This window comes from Nycticebus coucang, chromosome X (genome assembly GCF_027406575.1).
Source record: "Nycticebus coucang isolate mNycCou1 chromosome X, mNycCou1.pri, whole genome shotgun sequence".
Classification (NCBI taxonomy): Eukaryota; Metazoa; Chordata; class Mammalia; order Primates; family Lorisidae; genus Nycticebus; species Nycticebus coucang.
In genome coordinates, this window is record NC_069804.1 from 107,781,031 (window position 1) to 107,790,193 (window position 9,163).

Genomic DNA, 9,163 nt, shown 5'->3' on the forward strand with positions numbered 1-9,163 from the left:
CAAAAATTAGAACAGAATTAAATGAAATTGAAAACAGAATTATACAACAGATCAATAAACCAAAAAGTTGGTTTTTTGAAAAGATCAATAAAAGAGATAAACCTTTAGCTAACCTAAACAGGAAAAAAAGAGTAAAATCTCTAATCTCATCAATCAGAAATGGTAAAGACGAAATAACAAAGGACTCCTAAGAAATTCAAAAAATCCTTAACGAATATTACAAGAAACTTTACTCTTAGAAATACGAAAATCTGAAGGAAGTTGATCAATACTTCGAAGCAGGGCACCTACCAAGACTTAGTCAGAATGAACTGGAAACTTTGAACAGGCCTATATCCAGTTCTGAAGTAGCATCAACTATACAAAATCTCCCTAAAAAGAAAAGCCTGAGACCAGACAGCTTCACATCAGAATTCTACCAAACTTTTAAAGAACTAGTACCTATATTATTAAACTTCTTTCAAAATATAGGAAAAGAAGGAATACTACACAACACATTCTATGAAGCAAACATCACCTTGATCCCTAAGCTATGGAAAGACCCAACAAAAAAAGAAAATTATAGACCAATATCACTAATGAATATAGATGCAAAAATATTCAACAAGATCCTAACAAACAGAATCCAACAACACATCAAACAAATTATACACCGTGACCAAGTGGACTTTAACCCAGTGTCTCAAGGCTGGTTCAATATACACAAATCTATAAATGTAGTTGAGCACATAAAGAAATTAAAAAATAAACACCATATGATTCTCTCAATTGATGCAGAAAAAGCTTTTGACAATATCCAGCATCCCTTCATGATCAGAACACTTAAGAAAATTGGTATAGAAGGGACATTTCTTAAACTCATAGACGCCACCTACAGAAAACCCACAGCCAAAGTCGTATTGAATGGAGTTAAATTGAAATCATTTCCACTTAAATTGGGAACCAGGCAGGTTGTGCATTGTCTCCATTGCTCTTTAACATTGTAATGGAACTTTTAGCCATTGCAATTAGGGAAGAAAAGGCAATCAAGGTTATTCACATAGGATCAGAAGAGATCCAACTTTCACTGTTCGCAGCCAATATGATTGTATACCTGGAAAACACAAGGGATTCTACTACAAAACTTTTAGAAGTGATCAAGGAATACAGCAATGTCTCAGGCTACAAAATCAACACCCAAAAATCTATAGCCTTTATATATACCAACAATAGCCAAGCCAAAAAAACAGTCAAGGACTCTATTCCTTTCTTAGTAGTGGCAAAGAAGATGAAATATTTGGGACTATACCTAACAAAGAACATGAAATATCTCTATAAAGAGAACTATGAAACTTTAAGAAAAGAAATAGCTGAAGATGTTAACAAATGGAAAAACATACCATACTCATGGCTGCAAAGAATCAACATTGTTAAAATGTCTATACTAGCCAAAGCAATATATAATTTTAATGCAATTCCTATTAAAGTTCCAGTGTCATATTTTAAAGATCTTGAAAAAATAATACTTCGTTTTATATGGAATCAGAAAAAACCTCGAATAGCTAAGACATTACTCAGAAACAGAAACAAAGCAGGAGGAATCATGCTACCAGACCTGAGACTGTACTATAAATCAATAGTGATCAAAACAGCATGGTACTGGCACAAAAACAGAGAGATAGATGTCTGGAACAGAATAGAGAACCAAGAGATTAATCCAGCTACTTACCGTTATTTGATCTTCGACAGGACAATTAAAAACATTCAGTGGGGAAAATATTCCCTATTTAACAAATGGTGCTGGGTGAACTGGCTGGCGACCTGTAGAAGACTGAAACTGGACCAACACCTCTCACTGATAAATAAGATAGACTCTTACTGGATAAAAGATTTAAACTTAAGACATGAAACTACTAGAAGAAAGTGCAGGGAAAACTCTTGAAGTTATCTGCCTGGGTGAATATTTTATGAGGAGGATTCCCCAGGCAGTTGAAGCAGTATCAAAAATACACTACTGGGACCTGATGAAACTAAAAAGCTTCTGCATAGCCAAGAATGTAGTAAGTATAGCAAGCAGACAGCCCTCAGAATGGGAGAAGTTATTTGCAGGATATACCTCCAACAAAAGTTTAATAACCAGAATCCACAGAGAACTCAAACGTATTAGCAAGAAAAGAAAACGTGATCCCATCTCAGGATGGGCAAAGGACTTGAAGAGAAACTTCTCTAAAGAAGACAGGTGCACGGCCAACACACACATGAAAAAATGCTCATCATCTTTAATTATCAGAGAAATGCAAATCAAAACTACTTTGAGATATCACCTAACTCCAGTAAAATTAGCCCACAGAACAAAATCCCCAAACCAGAGATTTTGGTGTGGATGTGGAGAAAAGGGAACACTTCTACACTGCTGGTGGGAACGCACACTAATACATTTCTTTTGGAAAAATGTTTGAAGAATACTTAGAGATCTAAAAATAGACTTGCCATTCAATCCTATAATTCCTTTACTAGGTATATACCCAGAAGACCAAAAATCATAATATACCAAAGACATCTGTACCACAATGTTTATTGCACCCCAATTCATAATTGCTAACTCATGGAAGAAGTCCAAGTGCCCATAGACACACGAATGGATTATTAAATTGTGGTACATGTATACCATGGAATATTATGTAGCCTTAAAGAAAGATGGAGACTTTACCTCTTTCATGTTTACATGGATGGAGCTGGAACATATTCTTCTTAGCAAAGTATCTCAAGGATGGAAGAAAAAGCATCCAATGTGCACAGCCCTACTATGAAGCTAATTTATAGCTTTCATATGAAGGCTATAACCCAATTATAGCACATGAATATGGGGAAAGGGCCAAGAGAGGGGAGGGGAGGGGGAAGGTTGGGGTGCAGGGAGTGTAACTGGTGGGGCCACACCTACGGTACATCTTAGAATGGATACAGGTGAAACTTACTAAATGCAGAATACAAATGTCTTTATACAATAACTAAGAAAATGCCATGAAGGCTATATTAATCAGTTTGATGAAAATATTTCAGATTGTATATGAAACCAGCACATTGTACCCCTTGATTGCACTAATGACACAGCTATGATTTAATAAGATAAATAAATAAATTAAAAAAGAAGTTAATATAAAAACGTTCGACTAACAAAGGAATATTATGTCTACGAATGTAAAAATTTAAGTAGAACACTTTGACAACGTACATATGATTATGAAATACTGATTGTTAAGGATTTGTTAATTATGAATTTTCCATTACAAATACACACAGATATATGAACACACCAATACACACAGACATATGCACACTTGAATATACATCAAGTACTATATTCAAGTCCAGTTATCGTCTCATGAAAGTAGGACATAGCTTTTAAGATTATTTGAAATTGAAGGGGAACAAGATGGCTAGCTAGGGACAGTTTTCATCAGAAGCTCACTCCAGGAGGAAAAGCGGATTGAAGTGAACTCAGAGTAGTTGAAATTTGGGGGTTGATCACAAAGAAATCAAGGCATTCAAAGATCCTACTGAAAAAAAAAAACTGTGAAGTCAAAGGTGAGAAAAATTAAGGAAAAGAACAGAGGACAGTTACAGAATGGGCCAGGCTGGAGGAGTCTGGAGCCAAACAGAAGGGTAAGGGACACACCTCTACCACTGGGGGGCAGGGGTTTGCAAGCAGCAAAACACAGGATCTATCACCCCATGGGAGACTCCGTTGAAGGACAAATAAGTTCCAATTTTCCTGAACCCAGGAATATCCTTCTCTGGGTCTCTATCCTGCCTGGTAGAATGATGAACCATTTTGAGCAATCAGCACTATCATTAGCCTGCCATGGGAGGAAAGGGAGACAAACTCTAACACCAAAATAGGTCTGGAGAGAACTTAGGGGGAACTCTTTTTCTTTGTTTGCCCGACAGACTGCCCCTTGCACAGGCCTGCTGCCCAGTGTCCAGGTGAGTCAGAGTGCTAACCAAGCCCAGACATCCTGGAGGGACAACCCCACCTGCAGACCCCAGAAAGGTGAAGGAGCCTTGGTCCTTATCCAGCCCCCACAGGAACGAAGGAAGCAAGGATTACAGAGGCTATTATTTCTGTTACTGGTGGGATCCTTAGGTGATAATGGGAGAAAACTGGGACAGGCCCTCTCCACACAACATAACTGGTGGGAACACTGAGGGACCTCTGCATTGTGTAGTCTGATAAACTGTTTCCTGTTGAGGGAGGAAATTGAGGTGGGGTCTCTCCTGGGTCTCCTTCCTGCTATGGAGAATCTTTCCTTGCCCTCTTGAGTAGCTTTGTCCAGCATCTGTGACCAGAAGGCTCCTCCTAGAGTTTTGGACCTAGGTCACATCATGCCAACTTGGAAAAGGTGATTCCATTCTGCAAAAATCTGGGAAGCAGATGGCAAGCCAGAGATCCCTTTCCCCCAGTAACGGCAAAACCCCTGGTATTTTGAATCTGTTGTCTCTGGGACTTCAGCAAACACTGCAGCTTCTTTGTTTGAATTTGTTGGCATAAAGGCTGAATCTTTACCTAAAATGGTGTGGCTCACTATCCAGGAAGCACCACTGGCCTAAGATTTTCAACTGGAGTTCCTGGCCCCAGCACCAATACACCAAGCTTGGACAAAGCAAGCCCACTTCTTAGGAACCCTCACATCCTGCACCCCCCAAGGTAGCTTTGGAAGGCTTTGCAAGAAGAGACATAGGTATAAGCAGCACATAATTTAAATAGTCAGTGGAAAATGGGAGTGGCAAGTTCCATATCCTGGGGGCATCTGGGTTCTACCTAAGGGACCCTAACTACATTATCTCTCAATACAAATTTAGAGTCTACTTAATATTCCAGGTTAAAAGTATAATAAACATGTAAATAAAATAAAAATGTACATGGGAAGGAATTATCAGAAGAACTCTGGCAAGATGAAAAATTAGATAATATGTTGGAGATAGAGTTGAAAATACCATACATAGAGAAATTGTTAAAATGACAAAAATTGAATTCAAAATATGGATAGCAAATAAGATGAATGGAATTGAGGAGAAGATAGAAAAAGAAATCCAAAGGAAGTCTCAAAACTGAATGAAGAAGTCAGTGAAATTAAAGAAAGTTACCAAGAATATGGACATATTTTATAGAGTATAGCAGAGCTTAAACAATTGAAAGAGGCATTCGAAGATGTTAAAAATACAGTAAAGTCTCAATAATAAAGTATAACATGGAGAAGAAAGAATTTCAAATTGAGACAAGAGTTTTGAACTAACTCAATTATTCAAAGAGGCAGAGAAGAGAAAATAAAAGCAGAGCTTTCTCTGAGATAGATATGGGACTACAGAAAATGCACAAATATTCAATTCATAGATATCCCTGAAGGAGAAGACAGAGTCCTAAAAGTACGAGAAATTTAGTTCAAGACATCATGGTGGAAAATTTCCCAAGCATGGTGATTCACATAACTATATAATTTCAGAAACAGAGCATAACTCAATTTAACAAAGCATTTCCTAGATTGATAGTAATTTACTTGGCCAAAGTCAAAATGAAAGAGAAAATTCTGCAATCAGCCAGGCATGAGCAAAATCTCACATACAAAAGGAAAAAATATCAGAGTGACAGCAAACCTTGGACCTAGAACTGCCCAACCCATAAGAAGCTGGTCATCTAACTTTAACCTTCTTAAGCAAAACAATTTTCAGTCCAGGATTATGTATCCTGCAAAATTAGGTTTCATATTCAATGGAGAAAACAAATCTTTTACTTACATGCAAACATTGAGGAAATTCTCCCCAGGATTCTCCACATCCTGAAACCCTCTAAAGGAACTTTGCCAGAAGTCCTTAGACCTGTTCTGCACACTGACCATCATCAGCAAAGTAGATATTCAGAACTAAAGGACAAGGTGTTGCTTTCACAAACTAAGCAATGGACTTTCACAAAATAAGACAAACAGAACTTCAACATACTTAACAATTCTCTTAATAAATGTGAATGGATTGAATTCCCTACTGAAGAGGCACAGACTGGTTGATGGATAAAACAAAACAAAACACAAGTTAACAATAGATTATCTTCAGGATACACATTGAACCTCTAGGAACAAAACAATACTTAGAGTGAAGGATAGGAAAACAATATTTCAAGCATATGGAAAGTGAATAAAGAAGAAATTGCAAAGTTACCTGCAGATACAACTGCATCTGAACAAAAAAAATAATTAAAGGAAGACAAATATGGACACTATGTACAGGCCAAGGGAATAATACAAAGAGAAGATATTTCAACCCTAAGTATATATGCACCCAACTTAAATTATCCCAATGCATAAAATGAACCATAACTGATTTGAACAATTAGGATATCCCGAAATACTATGAGAAATGGGGAATACAACACTCCTCTGACAGAACTGTACAGATCCTACACTCAGAAATTAAACTAAGAAACAATGGACATAAACATGACTTGAGAACAAATGGATTTAATAGACATCTACAGAATATTCTATCCCATTAAAATTGTGCATGTGTTCTACTTGTCAGCCCATGGATCATCCTCCAAAACTGGTCATATCTTAGGGCACAAATCAAATCTTGCCAAATTTCAAAGTATAGAAATTATATCTTGTATCTTTTTGGAACATGACAGAATAAAAGTAGAAATCAACTCCAACAAAAAAACCCTTCATCTCCATGTAAAGGCATGGAAACTAAACAACTTTATGCCTAATGACAGCTGGGTCAAGGAGGAGGTAAAGAAGAAAATTATTAGATTTCTCTAATAAAGTGATAATGAAGCCACAAGCTGTCAAATCTGGTGGGATAATGCAAAGGCAATCCTAAGAAAAAAATTACTCACATCCAAAAAGCAAAAAAGAGTACACATCAACAACCTAATAACCATTTTGAGGACCAAGCAAAGAAAGAGGAATCCAATCCCAAACCTATCAGAAGAAAAGAAATAACCAAAATTATATCAGAATTAAATAAAATTGAAAACTTAAGAATGATTTGGAAGATCACAAAACAAAAGTTGGCTCTTAGAAAAGATTAACAAAATTGATAAGGCCTTGGCCACATTAACTAGAAACATAAAACTAAGATCTCTAATTACCTCAATCAAAAATGTGAAAGAGGAAATAACAACAGATAACACTGAGATAGAAACAATAATCACCGATTACTACAAAAAATTCTATACCTAGAAATTTGAAAATGTAGGTGAAACGGACCAATACCTGGAATCACAGCACTTTCCTAAACTCACCAGAGAGAATTAGAACTTTTGAACAAACAAATATCAAGCATCAAAATTGCAACAACAATATAAAATATTGCAAAAAGAAAAAGTCATGGATCAGATTATTTTGTACCAGAATTCTAGGAAGTCTTCAAAGACTAGCTCATATCTATATTGCAGAACCTATTCCAAAATATAAAGAAGGAAGAGATGTTCCTAAATGCAGTCTATGAAGCAAACATTATCCTGATATCAAAACCAGGAAAGGACCCACTCAAAAAGAAAAACTACATACCAATATCATTAATGGATATTGACATAAAAATTCAATAAAATCTTAGTAAACATAATGTAGGTATGGATTAATAATACTATACAACATGATCAGGTGGGCTTTATCTTAGAGATCCAAGGTTGGTTCAACATACACAAATCCATAAATATAATTCACTACATAAATAGAAGGAAAAAGAAAGACTGTGATCTGCCCGACAGACACACACAGAAAATTTGGTAAAAGTCAGCATCCTTTTCTGGTAAGAACCCTTAAGAAAATAGACATAAATGAGACATTTCTTAAGCTGATGGAGGCCATATACACCAAACCCTCATCTAATATCATACTGAGTAGGGTAAAACAGAAAGCATTTCCACATAGAACTGGAACCAGACAAGGATGACCACTATCACCACTATAATTCAACATACTGGTGAAAGTTTTAGCCAATGCAATCAGGCAAAAGATGGACATAAAAGTATTCAAATGGAGACAGGGGAGGCCAAACTTTCACTATTTGCTGATGATGTGATCTTATACTTAGAAAACCCCACAGACTCAAGGCTCCTGGATTTGATCATGGAATATAGTAACATCTTGCAATACAAAATCAATATTTGGAAATCATAAGCTTTCATATCCTCTAATAACAGTCAAGCTGAGAATCAAATCAAAGACACAATACCATTCACAGTAGCTTCTAAGAAAATAAAATGCCTGGAAATTTACTTACCAAAAGACATGAAGGATCTCTACAGAAAATATTATGAAATGCTGAGCAAGGGAGTAGCTTAAGATTCTAACAAATGGAAACACATACCATGTTCATGGCTGGAAAAAACAACATTGTTAAAATGTCCATAGTACCCAAAGAAATTTACAGATTTAGCAAATCCCCATCAAATACCAATGTCATACTTTGAAGAACTTGAAAAAATAATACTTCCATTCATATGGAACCAAATAAAAACTCAAATAACCAATGCAATTCTAAGAAATAAAAACAAATCTGGAGGCATGATTTTACCAGACTTTAGGTAATGCTACAAGTCTACAGTGATAAAAATAGCATGGTATTGTGGGCGGCGCCTGTGGCTCAGTCGGTAGGGCACCGGCCCCATATGCTGAGGGTGGTGGATTCAAACCCGGCCCCGGCCAAACTGCAACCAAAACATAGCCGGGCGTTGTGGTGGCCGCCTGTAGTCCCAGCTACTCGGAAGGCTGAGGCAGGAGAATCGCTTAAGCCCAGGAGTTGGAGGTTGCTGTGAGCTGTGTGAGGCCACGGCACTCTACCAAGGGCCATGGGATGAGACTCTGTCTCTACAAAAAAAAAAAAATAGCTTGGTATTGTTACAAAAATAGAGCTATAGATCTATGGAATAGAATAGACAACTTGGAGATGAACCCAGCCACATATCTTATCTTAGATAAACCCAAAATAAATAAATAAATAAATAAATAAATAAATAAACACTAGGGAAAAAATCCCTATTTAGTAAATGGTGCTGGGATAACTGGCTAGCCACATATAGGAAAACGAAACCAGATCCACAACTCTCACACTTACAAAAGTCGACTCTTGATGGATAAAAGATTTAAATTAAAAAATATAATAAAAATTTTAGAAGAAAGTGTGGGGG